At 37.3% G+C, this 23,553-nt stretch overlaps 1 pseudogene; it reads right to left on the bottom strand.

Moving 5' to 3' along the window:
• Nucleotides 1-810: 810 nt before the first annotated feature.
• LOC121357370 lies at nt 811-22,463 on the bottom strand (annotated as a pseudogene).
• Between the last annotated feature and the right edge of the window lie 1,090 nt (nt 22,464-23,553).

The following is a 23,553-nucleotide window of genomic DNA, read 5'->3' as shown; positions in this document are numbered from 1 at the left end:
ACCTCTCTATTAAAAAATCAGCAGGGTGTCACTGCAAGTTCTGAGCTGATTCGAACATAAATGTTGGTTTTTTTCCTGTGAAATGAATATTCTCTGAGTATTTGCCTCGGGATTATATTACTAAACAGTGAAATTAAATGAAAAGCCAATATAATTCTTTGTTTCTCTTTTACTTTTTTTTTTTCTTTTTCTCTAAGGAAAAAGGCTTAAAGAAATCAAGCAGTTTGTTTTCAAAATAGACATAATCCATTTCTTTAAAAAAACAAAACAAAACAAAACCCAAATTAATTTGATTCTCAAATCCTTCCCTCGTCCTCCAGCTCCAAAATCCCTCCTCAAACCCCAGAGGAAGGCACAAATAAAATTTTTCTTGGTCTTCATCGATTGAAAAAACCAAAGCCTAATAGATCTGGAAGTGGAGCTGTCCATTTAGATGCAGAATCGCAGAATCACAGCATCACAGAATGGGCAAGGTTGCAACAGTGGGTTGTCATCTGTTCCAGCTTCCCCACTCAAACAGGATCAGCCTATAGCACATTGCACAGGATTGCATCCAGATGATTTGGTTCTTAAATATCTCCAGTTACACACCCTCTTTGAGCAATCTGTTCCAGTAAAGAAATTATTCCTCACATTCAGATGGAACTTCCTATGCATCAGTTTCTGCCTGTTGTCTTATTTCTGCCTCTTGTCTCATTGCTTAGTGTCACTAAAAACTTGGACCCATCCTTTTGGATGTGATTTTACAGAATCACAGAATCTTTAGGTTGGAAAAAAACTCTGAGATCATTGAGTCACACCTTTGAACCTTCACCACCTTGTCAATGAGACCATAGCACTAAGTGTCATGTGCAGCTGTTTCTTGAACATTTCCAGGGGTGGTGACTCCCTCACCACCTGGGCAGCCCATTCCAATGCTTAACCACTCTTTCAGTGAAAAAATTCTTCCTGCTGACTGATCTGAACCTCTCCTTGCAGCTTGAGGCCATTTCCTTTTGTCCTTTCACCAGCTGCCTGAGAGAAGAGACTGACCCCCACCTGGCTATGCCCTCCTTTCAGGCAGTTGTAGAGAGCAATAAGGTCTCCCCTGAGCGTCCTCTTCTCCAGGCTAAACACACCCAGCTCCCTCCGCTGCTCCTCACAGAACTTCCTGTCTGGACCTTTCACCAGCTCTATGCCCTTCTCAGCACACACTCCAGCACTTAATGTCTTTCTTCTCATGAGCAGCCCAGAACTGGACACAATGCTCCAGGTACAGCCTCACCAATGTCAAGTACAGAGGGACAATCACTTCCACTGTTCTGCTGGCCACATTATTTCTGATCCAAGCCAGGATGCCATTGGCCTTCTTGGCCACCTGGACACACACTGACTCACGCTCAGCTGCTGTAAGCCAGCACTCCAGGTCCTGTTCCACTGGGCAGCTTTCCAGCTGCTCTGTTCTCAGCCTTTACTGCTGCAGGGGTTTGTTGGTACCCAAGCGCAGGACCTGGCATTTGCTCTTGTCGAGCCTCATACCATTGGCCTCAGCCCATGGATCCACCCTGTCCAGATCCCTCTGCAGAGCCTTCTTACCCTCAGCAGATCACCTGTCCCACCCAACTTGTAGTTTTTATTTGCAAACTGAGTGTGCACTTGAACCCCTCATCCAGATCATCAGTAAAGATATTAAACAGGACTGGTCCCTTGGTGAACCCCAGTAATGATAGTCTCTCTTCAGATACCTAGATTGATTTATAAGGTTCCCTCTCAGTCATTCCTTCTCAAGGGTGAACAGGCCCATCTCTCTCAGCATTTTCTTGTTAGAATAGATGCTCCAATCCCTTAATCATATTTGGCACTCTCTCCTTGTCTCTATAGTACTAAGGACCCCAGAACTGGACACAGAACTCCACTTGTGGCCTCAACAGGGCTGAATAGAGGGGCAATATCATCTCTCTCAACCTGCAGCAGTGTTATTTCTAATGCACCCCAGGACACCTTCTCCTTGGCCGCAAGGACACACTGCTGGCTCCTGGACAGCTTGTTGGCCACCAGAACCTTCAGCTCCTCTGCAGAGCCACTTTCTGGCAGGCCAGCCCCCAGCCTGTACTGGGGTGTGGGGTTGTTCCTCCCCAGGTGCAGGAGCCTGCGTTTGCCATTGTTGGATTTCAGATCTTCTCTGCCCTTCCCTCCAATGTGGCGAGGTCCCTCTGAGGGCTGCACAGCACCCTGGGGTGTCAGCCACTCCTCCCGGGTTTGCATCCTCAGCAAACTTGCTGCAGAGCCATCTTCCCCTTCGTCCAAACCACTGATGAATAAGTTAAACAATACTGGGCCCAGTACTGAACCTTGGGGGACACCAATCGTGTCTCAGACTAGACTCTGTGTGACTGATTAGGACCCTCTGGGATCTTATTTCTTCAATATTTTATGCTTGTTCAGCATGTGTAATTTAAGGCAACATGGGTGGAATATATGAAGTCTCTAAATCAGGTATTCAAAAAAGGGATTGAAAAGAACAATTTTCTGCCTTATGTAAAATCCCCAGCAGCTTAGTAATTCAGTAGTAAGACTGCTTTTCAACACCAAACTTTCTACACTGATTTGTATTGTATTTGGAGGAATAAAATGGAAGTAAAGTTCAATAAATGTGAACTAAATTAAGCATGAAATGTTCTGCAACAGGAATAGTGATATTGGAAATAATTTTAAAAGTCCAAAATTGAAAACCAAAATTACAGAATAAATATTAATAATACTGTAGTATGAAAATAAAGAAAATCTGTTTACATGAATTAAATCATCCTTTCTTATTATTACCATTATTATTATTATGTAAATATTGTATGATTCATACCAGTAGACTTTTTTCTTTCTTTCTTTGTTCTGAAAACCAGTGCAGTTCTGCAGCTGCACAAGGTCAGACCACAGGTTTGTCCAATAGCTAGCAGTAGCAACCAGAAAAATCTTATAGAAAGATTAAGGGAAAATGGAAAATATTATAAAGCAATTTTCCTTTTATATCCTATCAGTTTCTGACAATCATGAGGATTAAGAACTTCTGAGCTGCAGGTTAGGCACAAGACTCATTTTTAATAGCTGCTGACGGACTTTTCCCCATATACCAAACTAATCCCTTTTTCAATTCAACAAAGAATTTTGTGGCATTCTTTTGTCTGAATTGAGCCTGTTATCAAATAATTTCACTGGTTATGACCAGCTTTCTGTAGCAAAGAAAGTCGTGAATAAGCATACCCTATTCCTCTCTCTTACCCACACATGAGAGAGTGATGTCCTGTCTCAATAGTCTCTTATCCAATAAGGACACCTAATTTATTCAGTCATTCCTATATGGAAATACGTTTTGAGTCACTATTCTTGGTTATTGTTCAGTATCCCTCTATACCTTCTAAGATGGGAGAGTAACAGTTTTCAAGAGGTAGAATTGGGCTTTCCTAGGGAAGATGGTGTATGTGTTTACAAATTAGGTATTTAGTCACATCTTGTCATCTGAGCTCCTCTTTAATTCATGGACACATATTAGCATCTCTAGAATTGTATCACTTGGACATTTTTAAATAAGGTGACTTATTGCATTTATTTTTCCCTTTTTTCCCCCAAATGTGGCAAAAGTTAAGCAAACTAATTTACATCCTAGAGCATTTATGTAACTGACGTGATGTCAGTTCTAGTCTGGTTTCAGTGGTTTCATTAATACTATCAACATTTACCTTGTCTTTTCACAGCTACCAAGTGTTGAGCAGTTTCCAGCAGAAAGAGTAACAAAGGTGTGCTAATTCTATAATTTATTCTTGTTGAGATTTTGTTTGGTTCACCTGAAAACAAACCAACAAATGAGTGCAGTGTCAGATTTAATTACCTCTCTGTAACTGGAAACTGAAAGCAAGATTTCTTTGTAGTATCCACCAGAAAAACCTTCTCAAAATCACTAAATGTATTCTATATTATTTTATGAAAACAATCCTGACAATATTTTTTGTGACAGTTTTTGTATGCATTTATAAGAATATTTTATTTCTGTACTGAATTTCATATCAGTAATTATTTGTTTTTGTCAAGTATTTGGCAGTTCTAAAATTATCCAGTTTAGACTTGTGCTCGCTATAATTATATATCTCAAAACAATAGCAGCAACAAGAAAGGAATTCTAGAAGCAAGACAAGCAAGAATATAAGATGTATTCTCTCTTATATTGTCACATATCAGAAAAATGTTATTTCTTTCCTTTTAAAGATAGTTTTAAGGAATTTCCATGGCTTGCTGAGCTTGTCTGCAGCCTTAATTGGGTTTTTTTTGCAGGGCAAGGGAGCAACATCTAAGGGACAATTTCTGGAATTGTGAGAGGGCTTGGTGGTCTATACCTTTCAAACTTAAGACTGCGCTTATGTGAACACATTTATTTTTCCTCTGCATTGATTTGAGAAGCAGCAACTGAAAAGTAAGGCTTTTGAATCTTGTTCTGTCCTAGTGGTCTTTGGATACTAAAGGACTCCATAACCTCGTTCCATGATCTTCTAATCTAGTCCTCTGAAGTCAGTGTGTTTGCTGCTGGATTTTATAAAGAAAGGATCTTTTGAGAAAGAGAAACATTACTGGGTTCACAAATAATTTGGTTTGGGGAAAAGAAACTTGCACACAAATAGTATATGTAATTTTTAAATACTTTGATATTAATTTCAACTATAATCAAACTTCTAATGCGTTACTTTTTTGGTCTTTGCAGAAATGATCTTTACAAGTAAATTTAATTTTATGTTCAGAAAGGATAAAGGATAAAGCAGACTAGACCAGGAGTACACAACTAACATAATTTTGTAGTCATTATTGCTGTTTTAAAGGGAAAGTATTAGAATGACATTCAATGTTTCTGAAACAAATGAAGGACAAAAATGAAATAAAATTCATTATGATGTATTAATGGAAAGAAAGTTTCTGTGTATATAGATGCTTTAATATGACATTTTAGTTTTAGGGCCAATGTAAGCACAGTGGGTTGAAAGGAGATTTTTAATTTATATAGCATTTTTTTCTAACAAAGCATTTTCTGATGAAAAGTTAAAGGAAAATAATCAAGAAAGAAAATTAAAGAAACTCAAAGGGACTATTATATTTTTAATGAAATGAGACAATAGTAATTAGTTTCAGAATTTACAATTATTCAGATACAGTTTTCCTTTTCTGTAAGAGATTGGACACAAGCATAGTCAGTTCTCAGAGAACATTGGGAGGTTCCATGAGTGAAGGAACTGAGAGCAGGCTTTACCTTTAAAAGCAAATGAAAAGCATTTCTGATCTTTGGGTATGAACTAGAGAAGGACAGCTTATTCATTTCCAGTCTTCAAGGTGTTTTATGAAGTGAAAAATTTGAAATATACCCAAAGAAGACAGTGCCAAGATCAAAAGTGAGGGAGATGTCAAAAAAGAAACTTTCCAAAATACAAGACCTATTGTCTTTTAAGACAAAATTAGAATACGTGTAGTTTCAAAGGACTGTGAAATGTTCTATACAGGTTTAAGCTATATTACTAAATTCTGGTCATTTATGAAAATAACGCAAAATAACACTTCCCTCTTTTATTGCAGGAATCCTTGATTTTACACTCTGAAGTTTTTCTCATTATCACATAAATGCTCTATCAGAACATCCACTTGTAAGCATATATCAGCTTCCCCTGCCCTCTTTGGTCACTCTTTTGGAATTGTTGATGCAGAATGCTCATCTAATTCTGGAATTGAGGTATGGTCCCCATTTTGGCAGCAGCAACTGGACGAAATCCTCACCCATTGTCAACATGACTTTACAAGGTTTCTGAAGATATTTTCTTTTTTCTTTTTTTTTTTTTTTTTTTTTTTTTTTTTTTTTTTTTTTTGTGATTTGATCATGAACTGAAGTCAATTAGATTTGATTATCTTGGCGGAACTCCAAACTGCTTGAAATATATCACTAACCATGAGCAGCTGCTTATGCATTGCAGGGAATACAAATCTCTTATTCTGTTTTCTATGATTTTCTCATTTATCTGACTAGAAATATGCTTTTACCACTCTTATCTCATGCTAAATATGGCAGCACTGTTTGTCTTAAGCATCTCTTAAGCATTTCTTAATACCAAGTTCCCTAGAACTCTATCACATAAAGATTCCATTTTTGAGAAGTTGGGTCTTTGCACTGCATTGGAAAAATGCAAGTTAAAGTGTTGTTTGTGTTGTTGTGGATACCAAGAATAAAGACAACTGCCTTTAGAAAATGAATACAGCAGACACCAGGAGATCATTTATATAGCTATGGAATGGTCTGCAGGAAAAAAACCTACACAGTGACTACACAGTTTACAGATGAGTATTGGGTCATCTGTGTATTTCCTGGTGGTAAAGGTCCAGATAATAGAAAATTCTATTTCTAAGTGTGAAACCCATAGGTTGATTTTGCTATTGTTTGTTTATTCGTGCCTATTTTTTCCCTTTAGTTTGGTGTTGGATTGCTTTTTCTGTTTCACAGAACACTATTAAATGTGTTGGTATGAAATAGCTATGCATTGGCCACCTCTGAGGCTCTTTCACAACACATGGTCTGGCATTAAAAAATGTCTTTAGTGTTGGACTCATAAAGCTTCTGACAGAAAACACTTGATTCTTTTGAAATCAATATATATTGGTATGTACACACATCTCCTAGCTCTGTGCTATGACATGGAATATGGTACCTCACAGAAAATAAATACATATCATATTAGAGGTCTGAATTCAAGAAAATATAATTGTACCTTGCAAGACTTAAGACAGCACTATCAAATGCAGAATAAATAAATTAACAGATATATTAGACATATTAATGGAATTTCAAAACTTTTCAGACATCCCTGGATCTTGCATAATCATTCTGAGAAACTGGAATTCCTGTAGCAGTCTACTGGGACACAAGAAAAAAAAAAAATCAGAACTGTAGCAAACAGTCTGAAATGCACTGAAAAAAAAAAAAAAAAAAAAGAAGAAAACATTGGTCAGTACTGAACTGCTTTAATGTGTTTCCAATATGAAAAGTGATTCCAAAGAGATCTGCTGCACAAGTGTCCGGATTGGTTAAATATCTAGAGTTCCTCTATCATCAACACAGAGGAAGAAACACTGTACGAATCCAGCCTATCACACCTATATTAGAAATTTATTTTTAGAAGGAATGAAGTCAATTGTATACTTGATTTCACTGACCACAAGGAAATTTGCTTAGCTGCAGGCATCTACATGGCAGATGTCCAGGTTTAGTTACCTGAATGCCATTGGGATATTTGGGGTGTTTTTTAATTTCGCAAATTTAATATGTTATAAAATAAAATATTTTATTTGTTCAGGTTCTTTTTCATAATTTATTTCTCAGTCTTCCAGTTAGTTGAAAATATCTATATTATAATCAAATTTCTATCTGACAGATTCCTATATTTCAAGCATATGTGAGACTGTATTAAAAGAGAGAAATCCTATCCAGATTTTTGAACAGTTAAGTTCATACTTTTTCCTTAGCTACAGCAAGCTGGGGATGTGGAGGGAATGTACCCAGGGGAAGAAGTAGAAAGAGTTAAACCCATACGTCCTAGATCCCTCATAAATTGTTCAGGTTATTAACTACCAGTGGTGTTACACTCAATTTACCTAGCTTCAGGTTTTTTTCCTTTGAAGAATTTTCTTTTCCTGTCTCACAGTACAGTTCTACTGCAAAGCACTTGATATGCAGTACTTGTAGTAATTACACATTACTTCTGAGCATTTCATTGAATCTTAGTCTTGAAGCAGTATGTTCTATCTACAGTCCTAGTCAAAATTAGTTTTATACAATTTAAAATTCTCATGTTGAACATCGTTGGGTTTTCATATTTTTCTGCTAATAATTGAAATAATATTACTATTCCATTTGGTCACTGTAAAATATTTCTCATTATAATAAAAAAGTAAGATTATAGAAGATAAATAAAACACAGGTGATATTTATATTTTTCATCTGTCAGAAATGCTAATGATAAAATTTTAATGCTTTGGGATTCAGACATTGAATTCCTGTCTGGATAACTATGCCTTTTAATAAAGCTGCAATAAACATGAAAGAATTAAAAGCATTTACTTAGATTTTTCCTTTTTAATTCCTGTATATTTAGTAGAACCTTAATTCTGTCTCTGTACCTTTTATTGAAGCAATATGGGGAAGGCAGGTTGGATATAGCCAGAAATTGATAAAATACTAGTTTGCTTAATCAAGAACACAACACAGAATGAAGATATTGCAAAATTCTGTGTCAAATATGAGAGCAGACAGATATCCAACATTCATTGCTTTCTTGGGGAAAAACCCAACCCTTATGAACACTGCTGATTTGAAAAGGAAACAAATTCACATGCTTGTATATGTACACACAAACACAGACACTTGTCATGCCTCTATGAAGTGGGAATTTGGATCTCGCCTGTCCTGGTCTGATCACATCCTTCTGCTTCTCCTGATCATTAGAGCTCATCCAAAGCAGAGAATTGCACTTTGTCTCGTTATTGTCAGTAGACTTCCCTTAGGATCAGGAATAAAGAAAGCTTGTTGTAAGTCTATTTAATTGAACGCTTCTTTGTGAAAAATTATTTCACTGATATAAAAGTGTATCTGTGTGTGTGAGAGAGAAAATGAAAAAAGATAAAAGATAAAAAGTACTATTCCTACAAATATACTTTGCCTAAACGTTTACCTGGTTACTTTACCTGGCTATCTTGAACATGTAGTTGAGTGCTTTATCTCTCTTTTTTTCTTTATTAAATCTTGGATCTAAGAAATTTCTCTTAATGATAGCTACATTAAAAGTACCTTGCTTGATTGAAAGATTTTTTTCCAGAAGTCCATATTTCCTGTTTAAACAACTATTTGGAAGTGTTTTGTTCACCAGGGTATCTAACTTCTAGTAAAATATTTTTGCCCATGCAAATTTTATTGATTTAAATTGAATTTTCTGTGCATTCTTAACCTGAGTTTATTTGTCTACTTCAGTCACACCTAATCAAGAGAATATTGAATTATCACCAGACTGTCTCATTCAGTTGGCTGTTAAAGTGCACCAAACATTAATTATTTAGGAACTAGGACTAATGTTTATTTTCTACTTTTGAATATTGAAGTAAATGAATAATCCAGATTTACAGATTGCAATAGCAAGGTCAGCAAAGATTAAGATAATTTCAGTGTTTATAGAATTATTAAAAGATTATGTGTTAATATGGGATGCAACAGAAGGAATGGGAACATAGAAAATTTGAAAAAAGGGGGTGATATTAATTTAAAACATATCCTATGCAACTGACCAAATGTTTTAAGACTCCCCTATACAGAAATGTATAGGATATATGTTTAGTTTGCTTAGACTAAACACCTAAAGTGTTTAAGGTGAACATAAATCACCTGCTGGTAGAAGTAGGGCAACTGTTGATCAGCATAGAGAAAACTCATTAATTCTCACATCACTGATTTGCCAGTCTGTGTCACATTGCTTTCTTGCAGAGATTTTATGGCAGATCAAGGCAGTAGGGAACTTCATATTACTAATTCTTCATTATTTAAATCATATATGTGAACATAATAAAAACTATTATCTTTAACACTTAAAAGTAGACTACAGATGTAGGACTAAAACCAGTGCATTTTTTTGGTGCCATTTCCCTGATTTGTTGTGTCCTCATGTCTGTATCTGGTTTCAAACTGGTCCTATGTATTTATTACACTCAAGGTTAAAGTTTTTCTCTTTAAGTTAAATTCATCCTTTCATTTATAGTTGCTCTCCTCTTCTATCCCATAATGCCCATATGGAATTACACCAGTGTGAAACTGGAGCTAAACAGCAGTCATAGAGATGCTAAAGCTCCTTTACAAGAATGCGGTGTATGGAAAGGTTATACTGGAATTGTGCAGATGTGCTAATCTGTAGAAGAATTATATTTCACCAGAAGAAACTGAACTCTTAATGGTGCATTGTGCACCACAGCCAAATAGGTCTTTCATTCCCAACTCTCCTTTCACTGCAGTGTTTCATAATCCTTCTTGTTTAAAACTTTCCTGTGAGTTAAGCCTGTTTTCATGTACTTCATTTAGATAAATCAAAAATTAATTCTTACTGGCTATTTTTTAAAATACTGAGGGAAAGATACACGATTTCAGTACTTTTTTTCTTGAATTTTAAACCTTCTCATGCTAATTCTGATGACATTCAAGGGGAGTTGTTTTATTTTTTTTTTTTCTGACAGAGACAATTTATAATGGATAATTTACATAAGTACATGATAGATCAGGGTATGCTTTTATTGTGTTAAACAAAACTATATCAGATACATTATAAGGAAAGAAGAGTGGTTGTGTTACCTAGCTAGATTCAATTTAATATGAATTTTAATAAAAGTATGTTCTGTTTACTCTTTTCCATGTGTGGAAACTACATTAACTCTAAAGAGAAAGCACTGAAAGCCAATTGCTGCCAGGAAATCTTTGTAGCAAGTCAGACCACTAGGTCTGGCAGGTGATAACAAACCTGCTTTCTGTGTCATCTGCTAACACTGCAAAGCAAAAAAAAAAAAAAACAACCAAAAAACACCAAAAAACACCAAAAACAACCCAACCCACTTTTATATCCAACAAAGTAAAAAAAAAAAAAAAAAAAAAAAAAAAAAAAAAAGTAAATGCCATTAAATAAAATAAAATTTCAGAGGAATTTTTTATATGGCTTCAGAGAAAAAGGTTTATGACATTTTTTTATGACATTTTCTGGCTGGTAACAGTTCTATTCTAAGAGAAGGAAATCTTCCTTAAAGATAGGGAGAAAAGGAAGAGACTGACAAATTCACTGGGTATATTTTTGCAAAGATACCACTTTTTTTTTTTGTTGTGGGGAAATATATATAATATCTGTTTTAACATTTTAAAATATAGATGGATTCAAGATGTCTACTCTGGACCTGAAGGCAATGATGCATCATTGAGTTTGTTTGTTTATAGAATGAAACATGAAGCCTTAGAGAGCCTGATGCTGAAACTGCCAGTGTACCATGAATCACTGGTGCATAGGACAATGCATTATTTTATATGCTTCTTCCTGAATAAAAATGACAGCAAATAAGGAGAACAGCTTAGCAAAATATGGAGGACAAAAGCCAAAGCTGAAACATTTCACTTCAGTTCCTGAGGTCAGCTGCTTTCCAAAATATTCTAATTTGAAAGAGACTAACAATAGCACAGTCTTATGGTAGTCAATTGTTTGAACATTTTGGTCAGAATTCCTTTGGATTGACACAAGGTATGGCAGTCTTTTAATTATGTGCTCAAATATTCAATCATAATATACAAAGAATGCTTTCTCAGTCACAAAACAGCTCAGTGCTTTTTAATCCGTATTAATCAGGCTGCTGAAGAGGAGCAATGAGCTAGACTGCTAGCATGCACAACTGGGTAACATTTTTTTTCCACTGGAGGATTCTTCTATGAAATAGTAATAATAAAGTTTTGCAAAAAGTAGAGCTATCATATTGCATTTTTCACTCTCCTGTGGGATTTAGACCATTGCTGTTGCTGTGGTGGTCTCTATTTCAACTGTGTAAGTGATCATCTTGTGATATTTATACTTCCCCTCTTGTACCTTTGGTGTAACCTTGCAAGTGAGTAACTCAGTATATCAAGTCCATTTGAGGTAATCTTAAGCTGTCTAATTGTCCAGTGTTCCAGTGTTGGTACTCCTTTGGTAGTTTTTCTCCACAGATTAGAACTACACAATGCAGAAATTACATACATTATTTCTAAATACATCTTCTGTTTATCTGTAATCTTCTGAGTTAATATGCTATTATTATTCTTGTGAGTGAAAACAAAATGCTCCCCTAACTCTCATAAATTAAGAAACAGTATTTGTTTCACCATTTATTACTGTGTGGTTTTAGCCTAATAGCAATGTGCTGTATGTGGTACTTACAACTTTTAGAGCATTTTGAGTAATTCAAGTAGTGCCCCAGTGACCTGTTGAGCGGTAGTTTTACTGCAGAAGATGCCTTTAGCACTTTCTGATTTGCTTTTAAGAACAGCTCCCTTTTACAATATTAACATGTTTACAAGGCCACAGCTCTTTAAGTTGTGCTAAATTGAGGTACTCACAGATGAACATAAGGAAAATATTAATTAATGTCACAATTAGGTGTGAGACACTCCTGCCTCCCAGACTTCTGTCTGATCCATGACAGCAGGTGTCCCTTTGGAGCACCACAGTTCTGAAAAGGATTCAACAACAGATGTCAGGAGTTTGTTGTTTTTCAGGAGAGCATTATGGAACAAGTGTGAGAGACTGAAATGTTATGGTTAATGGCTTAAACACTTTTATGAAGAACTTTTTGCCCATTATGGCAAAACTGTATAAAGAAGCTGTGACCACCTAAGCCCACACTTACCTGAACATATCTCCTGACTGGAACTTTGGACTGTGAGTTAATATGCCTAAGGGATCTTGAGTTAAGATAAATCTGACACTAGATCCAATTATCTCAGGTCTAGGGAGAAGTAAACACAGCTGAGGGAGGGGAATGTATCCACAAGGAAAGCCAAACCCAGCAGCTGCCCTGAAAATCATCTCTGGCAGGGTTCAGGGTGGGGAAGGCCACAGCCCATGGACTCATCTGCTAAGGCCAGGTTTGCACACACTGCCCCCCAACCAAGGGGGAGGAGGAGAGTTTTGGGTGTGTGGCATAACCTCTGGTCGCAGGCAGTGACCACCCACCCTCCCTGACACAAACTGGCTCAGGTGCAAACCCCCACCCCAGGAAGGTCACATCCACGGGACATTTGGGTGTGAGGCAGCTGAGGAGGTGTCACAAAACATCAGAGACCCTCAAACCATCCCTGAGACTGATTCCTCACGCCTTCTACCTGGCTGAGGATGCTGCTGAGGATGGTGATGCGAAGTGATGTAACAGATCCAGAGTCTGTTGAAAGAGGCTCTGTCAAACTAGCCTTCCCAGAGGAGGTACCTGGGCATTCCCATGTGTCCAAACATATATTAATCCATTGGTCTCTATGCTTTGCAGGACTCTTACCATCAAGAAGACCAGAAGAATAGGGTCAACAAACAGGATGCCATGGGGATCCATGGAGTGGTGATATTTTCTCCTTAATCTGTTTCTCTGTTACTCTCTTTCTCTTGGCCGCTCTCCCTTTTTCTATTTTTTTCTCTCTCTCTCCTCACGTTTACTGTTAAATAAAAGCCACACTATTGCCATTGACAAATGGTCTCCTTTGCACCTTAATTTGGGCAGAGGTATTTCTCCAATAATTTTAATAACCAGATCATAAGTCACTTTTTTTTTAAAGAAGTCTATGCAGCAGCGGCAGAAGGTGTTGGAAAATTCTTTTGATTTCAGTGCAATGGTGTTTGATCTCTGTATCTGTGATGAATATTCTTGTGCCAGGAATTGCTTCTTTATTTACCTACGTCAGTGATTAATATGCACTAACAGATGTCTTAGTTTTGAGAACAAGGATTGTGTGTCAGAGCAAAGAATGATAAGGGAAGTACATTATGACCTGATCACATGTTTGACACCCTCTCAAGGAGAAGAGAGTCATCAGAAGATCCAGAACCATATCCAAATAAGTCCATGGAAATAATTAGCATAAATGCATGTATTCAGGCAATGTAATGAATATGTAATACAAATGTGATGAATGTGTATTATTTTCAAGAATATAACTTGTTCTGTTAGGTTGCTGAGTATGCATTGCTGTATGAGCAATCCCCATACTTCCAGCACTGTTAATAAAGCAGTGTTGGCTTTCTAACATAGCAAACTGGTTGGAGATTTATTTAATATTTTTCAGTGACAAGAGGAGGAAGGAGGCATTGAAATGTGAGAGATATTTGAGAACTAAATATTGGGCCAGCAAATGTTACAGGGCAGTGAAGCAGTGCTCAGTGTTATTATTGCTAGTGGCTGTATGGACTGTCTTCATGATCACTGGGTGAATTGCTTTACTAGCAATTGCTGTCAGTGGACATCAAAGAGTTTGGGACAAATGACATTTTCAGAAGAGATAAGTAATTGAATAGGCTGAGCAGTGTGATAGGAAAACAATTGGAGAGCTCCTAAAAATACATGTCCTATTACATTCACATTGTACATTTAAATACAATCTCTCTTTGCAGCTATGAGCAGGAGTAAGATTAAAACAAAGATTTTTCTTAGGTAGTCTGTATGCATTAAGTATTTAGTTCATGCTCACTTGATTTAACAAAGCATTAAAAAAGAAGTCTTTTGATAATGAGAGGAAGATATTGCTATTCACAGTGAGTAGACAAGAAGGGATCTGCAGATGAACATTGTGCTGTTTGTTCATCTGTTATGTAACTAAGAATATTTCTGAAACTTTGAAAAGGAGATGGCCTACAAGGCTTCACAAATAATGCATGCAGGAATTGAAAATCTCCATTAATGCAATAGTGGGTATTTGGATCATCATAACAATCACTGTGACTATAGCAATGAAACTGGTTGTTATTAGAAGACATTTTTATTTTCATGCATTTGTAAATTTTACAAGTATGTTGAAAGCTTAAGACAGCCTTACCCAACATGAAAAAGATTTCAAATCTGTGTTTAGCCCTTCAAGACTCTATCTGAGCAATTTACTAGTATGTTTAACTTTCAGAGTGCCCATTAGTGGGGGAGTGCATTGATTTATCAGCTCAAATCCTAGGCTTAAGTGAACTCAGGGAAAAAAGAACTGAAATAATTCAAATAGCAATCAAAATGTGAAGAAACTACACTTTAATACTTTTAAAGTGTAAAATCACCACTTTTCATATCTGAACACTTTTGTCAATTTAAGAGAACTTAAACATCATTCACTTTGGAGTTGATATCCACAGGATCAATTCGTCAGCAGATAAAGAAGAGCAGTCAGGAGCATGCTTTGGTTATAATTTCCAAATGATATTATTGCTCAAATAGACATGGGAAACAGAATAAGACCTCTCAAAGTTGGAAGATGAATAGGCAAGTTCACAATAATTAAGTAGATTAATTAACATTCTTAGTAAAACTGTAGTTTATAAAGATTAACTTATGAAGGAAGGTAATTTAAAAGAAAAATCAACATATTCTGGTATTACTTGTAAAGTGATGGGACAGTCTTTTGCTTTTTCCAGCATTAGAAATTTGATCTAAACATATCCAAAGGAAACCTGCAGTCTTAATTTCCACCTCCATACTGTCTGATGTAATTTTTTCCCCTTTATTCCATATCACAATTTGGGATTTGTATTGTTTACATTCCTCAGTTTGTTATAAAACTTATTCTTTCACACTTTAACATCTATCATTTAATTTTTGCTGACATACATTTCAATCTCTCCCTTAGCCTAAATCTTGTTATATTCTCCTTTTATGGAGGGATGGATGGTCCTACTTGTCCCTTTACCAGCCATGAAAGGCTTTACATTGAAAGGCACCTTAGCCTGTCCTTGTGACCACATCCCTCCCTTTCCACCTTCCTGCAGGGGTTCACCATCTGTGGTTCCACCAAATTCAGTGCTGCTGCACTCTGATATTCTGTTTCAATGACATTGCCTGCCTTCACTTCAACACCTGTACTTCCCCCTGTTTTTGGGTTTTTTTTATTCTCAAAATTCCTATGAAATACTTCTTCTCATTTTCTCTCTCTAATTAGACTAAAGACTTATTAGCCAGGGACCCTTTCTAATACATGCACAGTGCCGAGTTCAATAAGGTTCTTATTGCTGTGAGAACCTCTCTGCTTTATGCATATGAGCACAAATAACCCATTCTGTAAAGGCACACCAGACTACAGAGCAAAACCACATAAAAATACGGAGTGGTCAGCACCTGTGCCACTGTCTCTGATCCTCCAGTATGAATAACCAGGTAAGCTATCATGGCTGAGCTGCCTGCTGGAGGTACTTGGCAGGTCACCAGAGCAAGGCTTGAGCTCACTGCCAGACCTACTACAGTTTCTTATCAGCTCAGCTGATGACCCTATCCATAAAGATGCTGTAAACAAGTAAAAAATAACATATCCATTAATTAATTCTTCCTGGACTGGAACTGTATTGTCTGGATAAGAATAATTCCTGAAATTATTCTCTTGTGTAAGTTGAACTTCACTCCACCTGCCGGCTGATGCAGAAAGACAAGGTCTTTCTGTAAATTTGGATTTCTGTCACTATGAAGACATCCTTTCTTAAGTCTTGTGAGGGGAAGAAAAAAGGACCTGAATGCTCCTGCTACTGTAGGATGAAAGAAAACACAAGAAGGAGAACCTTCTGATGCTTTTTGGCCTTACATTGCATCTGAGCTTATATGCATTTGAACCTGATATTTGGTTTTCCCTACCGGGTGTGGCAGCACCCCTTCCACGCATGCCCTAGAACAGAAATGCAAAAAAAAAAAAAAAAAAAAAAATCCATATATCTTAATACTTAAGGAAAAATTCTCAAGGTGTTGCTAAGGAAGTGGATATGAAGATGAAGATGGGTATCTCAGGCTATTTCCGAAAAATTCTCAAGGTTAAGGAAGTGGATATGAAGATGAAGATGGGTATCTCAGGCTATTTCTGCTCAGAGATGGTATTCACAGGTCCTTCCAACCATTTCCTCTCCACTCACTTGTGTTTAAGAGATCTCCTTGATTCTTTTGAGTTTAATGCATTTTAAAATCTTGGTAAAGCTAAAAATGGAATTTGCTAGCTAATAAAAGTACCTTAACTATTATTAGTATCTTGGCACTCTCTCTAGGTTGTGAATGTGTTGGGACTAATTTACTGGGGTCCTATTATTGAGGTATTAATCATATCAGACTTCCAGCCATGTCTGTCAATTGCTCAAAATAAGTGTAACATTATTCTTTTTCACATGCATTGTCTCCAACTTTCCAACTGTCAGATAAGAAAGAAAAAAATGATGTGGCACTCCTTTGGAATTCAAATGTAATACCACATTCATTCCCAATCTAGTGCATTTAAGACATTGTGAGCCTAATTCTCTGTGGGAAAATATTAGTGCAGCTTCACTTACACCAACAGCAGGCTCTGTTGATTGAAGTCAGCTGAGAAACTCTGCAAAGTACACACGAGTAACAAGCACAAACCTCAAGAAAACAGGACCCTTTCACCTCTTTGCCTTCATTTGTGAACTCCATGTTAGGGGTCCTTGCTACTCTAACACTGACTCTTTTTTCACACTTTTTAACACCTTTCCTAGCCTAGGAGATTCTATCTTTTCTTCCATAGTGGAGGAAATTGTTCAGAAAACAATTTCAGAAAACAACTTCAGAACAGGAAAATTTCAGCTGAAAAGTCTGCAGATGGCATGGATACGTTCAATGTTTATAACATTCAGAATAAAGTTATTAGTGATCCTCAAATTTAGGAATATACTAATTGACAAATAGAAATATTGTTTTAACTACCAAAAGATTTTCCTCTCTTTGATTCTTTCATTATTGGTATTATTTGTCCCACAAAATTTCTTTTACTTTTATCATTTACACAAATTCTGTGACAAAGAACCACAACCCCTTCAACAAATAAATAAATAAATAACTTCACCTCCTACCTGCTGGCTTTGTTTGCCCATAGATCACACACTCATCTCTAATTCCTGTGGTTTCTTTTTCTACTTTAGTCCACCCATATTCAACACAGCACTGGGTAACACACTGACCTTATGATATCCAATCCCTTAGGCTGATCTGTCTGCTCATTTTTTTTATGAGGGTGCAAAAGGCTGTAGTAGGATCTCCAGGCTTGCATGCTGTTGGTGCAGTCTGTGCAAGATTGCTAATATGTGGTGTTTTCCTGGCCTCACACATTACTCAGGTGTTACCACAGAGCAGTGTCTCAGAACTTTTACCCCTCATTGAACTGAGATCAAATCCCCTTTTTTTCTTCCAGGTAAAACTTGTCTCTTCCTCTACTACCTTTTATTCACCACAAGGCAGAAGATAGGTTTGTACATTTTAGTTCTTCAGACTTAACTCAGATTATTATATGCCAAGACTTTTTTACAACATGAAGCAGCTCTACTTCTACTCTGTTAAAACTCATTTTTCTCACAAGTTAACACTTTTTTTAAAGGTTTCTGCTAGGAGAAGCAGCCATTTTTAGTCCTGAAATCACCCTGGTGCCTTGGGTCGTATTGTCAATATCTGAACTGACCCCATCTTTGTAAGCCAAATACAACCTCAGCAGCAGCTGCCTAGCTGGGACACACACTTTGATGGGTCTTTCTAGCAGGCAGACAGCTCCTACCTGGGTCAACCATACCCATCATCACATGCTACCACTATCCATGATTACATGGCAAAAGAGCATTCCTTTGTTATGCTTTCCCTGGTGATTCAGGGCTACAAATCACATTTGTATAGTGGTGCTCACCAGAAAGGTTCTGTATCTGTGAAGATGCGTGCAGCTGTGCCTACACACTGCATGCTGGTGAGGAACTCTGCACGACTCTGCAGGTGCAAATACACAGCAAACACTGCATTACTGTAAACCCACCTGGCTTGCCCTTTCTGCAGACAGGAAGAAGAAAGAGAGTTTATATCAAATCACATGAACTTGCAGCAAGACTCATCATACACATAAGTCCCAACTCTAGATGTTGGACTTCTGCAGCTATAAACACCATTATGCACTGCAGTTTCCTCATCCATATCCTACTATTCCTTCTCTAATAGTCAACCACTCCTTTCTTTTCTCTCTCTCTTTTCATTCAACCGGTGGTATTTCCACTTTTTTTCCAGCCTCCTGGCTCCTCTCCATCTTGTTCTAAGTCCTGTGGTACAGGGACACTCATTTTCTGGGGTCAGGCTCATCCCGGAGAATTGCTTTTTTTTATCCTAAAAATAGTGTTCATCTTTTGTGTTACAGCTTTCTCCCCTTTTATTCCTCCCACTTCTCTCCTCTTTAATAAGCACTTACCACCTCCTTCTGGGAAGCATTTTGTGTTGCCAATAAAATCTTCCTTTTCTGACTACAGCATTCTACTCTTCTTCCTCCTTAGGGAACTGATCATGCTTCCCTCCCAAAAACTTCAACATGATGCTCTTTTTTTTTTTTTTTTTTTCAGAAACAATGCAAAAAACTATGAATTAAGAAAATGCAGATGCTGCTGGCCCATCACACACCACCTGGAAAATTCACAGTTACAAGATTCTAATACAGGTTGATCAAGTCTGTAGGTGTATGAGCAAGTCCTGCTGTGTCAGTCAATTGCTTGTTGCTTTCAGACTGCAGAATTGAGACTTAAACACAAGTCAGTCTGTGCTGCTGGCCCCTGACCTCATGCCTGTCTGAGGATACAGACGCCTTGTTCTGCAGTTGAACAGAAGTGTGAGCCAACAGACATTCAGTCTGGGCAACTGGGAGGTTTGGGCTTGAGCATGAATTGAAAGCAAGGAAACATGACAGCAGAAGACACTTGAGGAGAGAAATTTCTTACATGACATACGTGCTGCCATTCTCTTCAGTTAATCTTGATGGGAGTGGTAGTGTGACTAATTCAACTGTGAAAATTGTGAGACTTCACAACTTTGGTATGTCTTCCCAAATACTGGAAAATAGATGAAAAGTCAAACCAATACAAATGAATTATAGGGTAGGTGAGCTTGATATTCCTGTTCAATCAGAAAATTGTATACCTGTCAAATGCTGTGACATGATAACCCTCATTTGTATATAAAAGCAAAATAATCTCTTAAACTATGAATTTCTCAAATTAATTAAATTATTGGAAGTGATAAATATTGAACAGATAAACAAAAGATGCAAAAAAAATCCAAAACCTTTTCAATATTTTGACTGGCCATCTTCATTTTTATTAAGTTTCAATTGAATGTAGAATTTTGGCTTAGAACACTTCCTGTACTAAAATTCTATTACTGAGAAACTACACAGTAGCCTTTGGCGTCAATGAACAAAATTCATGTATGTTATAAGAAAAGGGCAGCTTGACTGATAAGAAGGAAAAATATTATTTATTCTATGTTAAGATTTATAAAATGTTGTTCATTTACTTTTTTGTTTTTCACTTCTAGAACTTATTCTATGTAATATACAATTGTATAATGTCTACAAATGGATTAGTGGTTTGTTAGTAATCCTTAATGCATACAATATGCATGCAGTGCTTCTGAAAGATCACCACTGAAACCGTGTAATTAAAATTTTTCTCTTACATTTGTCTAATTTTTATTAAACACCTAAAAAAGACCTCTGTCATTCTCAATGCTCCTAGCTTTTATCTAAATAGCTGAGTATATTCATGTTTTCTCTATCCTTTGTACCTGGCAATCTGATTTTTTACGAATACAGCATAGTTTAATTAAAGAAATGTGTGCATATATGCAGGGGAAGATAATAATAACTGCATTACAGTAGAAACTTGTTAATTTGCATTAATGATAGGGAGAGCTATGGTGAATTACAGAATTTTGCAAATTAGCATCAAAGTGAATAAATAATGAAAACCAGAGGGTAGTTAATCCACAAAAGTTTCATTAATTCTTTTTACGGGTTGTTATTTGGCTATAATTATCTGCAATTTTTGTTTTTCTTTTATTAAGAGGTAGTGGAATATCTGATGTGTTATGATGCTAAAAATTATTTCTGCTCCACAAAGTTTTGCCTGACCTGTTATTCTTTCTCATCATCATCCATATCTATTGCTGAGGTCTTTCAGCAATGAGTATGATAGTGTTCGCATGCATACTGGAACACAAGAAAATCTTTAAAGTAGACACTGGAAGAAATTGAAGGGAGTTTTGGACTGTTTATACATAAGTGGAATGCAGATTAGTGAAGTTTTGCAGTATGATGCAATTAAAATGAAACATCACAGTGTAGTTTCCTTTAAATTTAAAATAATTGAAAGGTGAATATGAATGTACATTTTAGACTTTTGCAAATAGGTCCTGATACCTTAAAAAACTGTAGCAGGTTGTGGTTTGCCTACCAAAGGAGATATTTCATGCTAGTTTTTTACAGAATCATAGAATGGGTAAGGCCACCCAGTCTGACTTCCCTGCTCAAGAAGAGTCATCCTGGAGCACATTGCTCAGGATTATGTCCATATGGCAGGTAATAGGTTAAACAATACTGGGCTCAATATTGAACCTTGGGGAACACCACTGGTGACAGGTCTTCAACCTGTGCCACTGAACAACCCTCTGAACTCTGCCAGTTCTCAATCCACCTCCCTATCCACTCATCCAGCTCACCCTCCCTGAGCTCACCTATGAGGATGCCATGGGAAACCTTGTTGAAAGCCTTTCTGAAGTCCAGGTAGGCAACTCCCCTCAAGTCTCCAGCCAGTTGTCCAATCATGGAAAGTGAGCAGGCTGGTGAAGCCTGACTTCCCTTTGGTGAATGCATACTGACTACTCCTGATCACCTTCTTGTCTTCTACATGATTAAAATGGCCTCCAGAACATGGAGGCCTGTTCCTCCTTATCTCCCTTTTTGACAATTAGGGTAGCTGTGGGATCTCAACACATCACTGTGGATGTGCAGAGGCACCAGGGGAGCCCCTGGGGGGCTCGGAAACCCCTAGGGTAGCATTTACTTTATTCCAGTCCCCATGCCCCTCTCCTGACTGCCATGACCTTTCAAAGATGAGAGTGCCATAACAATGATGTGTGCCAGTTTCCTTGGCACCCTTTGGCAAATCCCACCAGAGCCCATGGACCTGTGGATGTCAAATTTGACTAAATGGTCTCTAGCCTGAACCTCCTCAAACAATTTAAAGTCACCCTTCCTCCAGACCTTCTCCATGGTCTTTTGGGTCAGGGATTCCTGAGGGCTGGCCTTGTTGGTGAAGACTGAAAGAAAGAAGGTGTTCAGTATCTCAGCTTTCTTTGAAACTTCTGCTGCAGAGTTAGTGGTCAGTCCACACTTTCCTTGGTATTCCTTTTGTTATTAATTAAAATTACATTGAAATTGAATTCTATTCAATTAACTGAAAAAGTTCTTCTTGTCCTTGATGTCCTTAGCCATATTTAGTTCCAAATGGGCCTCGGCATTTCTCATTTCATTTCTGTATACTCTGACAACTTCCCTATATTCATCCCAGGTATCCTGTCCTCTACACCTCATGTATCTTCTGCTTATATGTGAATTTTCATAGGAATTTCTTATTCATCCATGCAGGTGTCCTGCCTCTTTTGCTAAATTTCTCATCCATCTCTGGGGCACATTCCCATATGATTATTCCAAGAAGATTCCTGAAGAGGGCAAAGTTAGCTGTCCTGAAGCTCAGGTGTGTAACCTTTTCATTGCCCAGCTCCTTGCAGATACTGAACTCCTTGATCTTGTGGTAGCTGTAGTCAAGGCTTCCCTCAATGCTCACATCTCCAGACGTTCCTTGTTTGTCACCATAAGGTCCAGCAGCACACATCTTTTTGTGCTGCCTCCTCTATTACCTGTTATTGTCTTTTAAAGTACAAGAATTTTGGAGAGAAATAAGTGACAGGATTAATTTTGTTTTTACCAGAATGCAAAAATTAGGGCAGTAACACTACAACAAATTCCATCTTATACTGCTTCAGTTACATTGGCAGTGCACATTCAGTCCACTTGACTGTGTCTGCCCCAGAAATGACTGGTGCACTGTTGTCAGTATGATGTGTCTAAACTAGAAGTGATTGTGGGTTTTTTTCACTTTTGGTGTAAATTTTGACCCAGATACTGTGCTGGGGCAGAGCAGGTCACAGTAGTACAGATGGCCACACTGTCACACAAATGGCTTTGTAAATTGTCCTTACCCTGCTTTCAGCTTGCCAAATGCTCAGGCTACTTCCAGCCTCCAACTGCCAACTGTTCCATCAAACCTTCTTCTGCCTGACTGTGGATTGTCAGGACAGAACCTAATAGAAAAAGAAGCATGAAGAATGTGAAGAAGGCACAGACACCACTTCAGGTGAATCCCTGTTCTGCTAAATTATCTAATTCAGGGTTTGTTCCCAGGCAATCCCAGGTCAAGTACTTTGCAGATATTTTAGATAAAACTCAAGCTCTCCTGAGCAAGCTATGTCCTTCTGAGAAAAAAATTCATGGAATAGTTCAAGGCATAGTTTGCTTGGGATTTCTGTTCCCCTGTGTAGGATGGACAAGAGCATTGGTAACACTATTTCTATGAAAACATCTTACCTAGTTACTACACATCTACAAAATATTAGTTACCTCTGTAATTGATGTAGGGCTTTTTTGTGGGCTGTTCCAGAAAAACATGGCACATGTTTATGATAAATGTCCTCAAGGTGTTCACATCTGCATTATCTAAATGCTAGCTACTATTTTAGCCAACCCGGTCATGTTTGAATAAACTTGAGTGGTCACTGAAGTACAAATTTTACTACAGTGCTGTTGGATAATTCACTGGTTGGCATCACACTGGTTACTTCATGCAGCTGTGAAAATCCACTCTGATAACTTTAAAGTGATGATTATAACACATTTCATTTGGATTTGGACATGTCTGTCCTAAT

This window comes from Pyrgilauda ruficollis, unplaced genomic scaffold, assembly GCF_017590135.1.
Source record: "Pyrgilauda ruficollis isolate IOZ18807 unplaced genomic scaffold, ASM1759013v1 scaffold33, whole genome shotgun sequence".
Taxonomy (NCBI): domain Eukaryota; kingdom Metazoa; phylum Chordata; class Aves; order Passeriformes; family Passeridae; genus Pyrgilauda; species Pyrgilauda ruficollis.
This window is presented reverse-complemented; position numbering and strand designations above follow the sequence as displayed.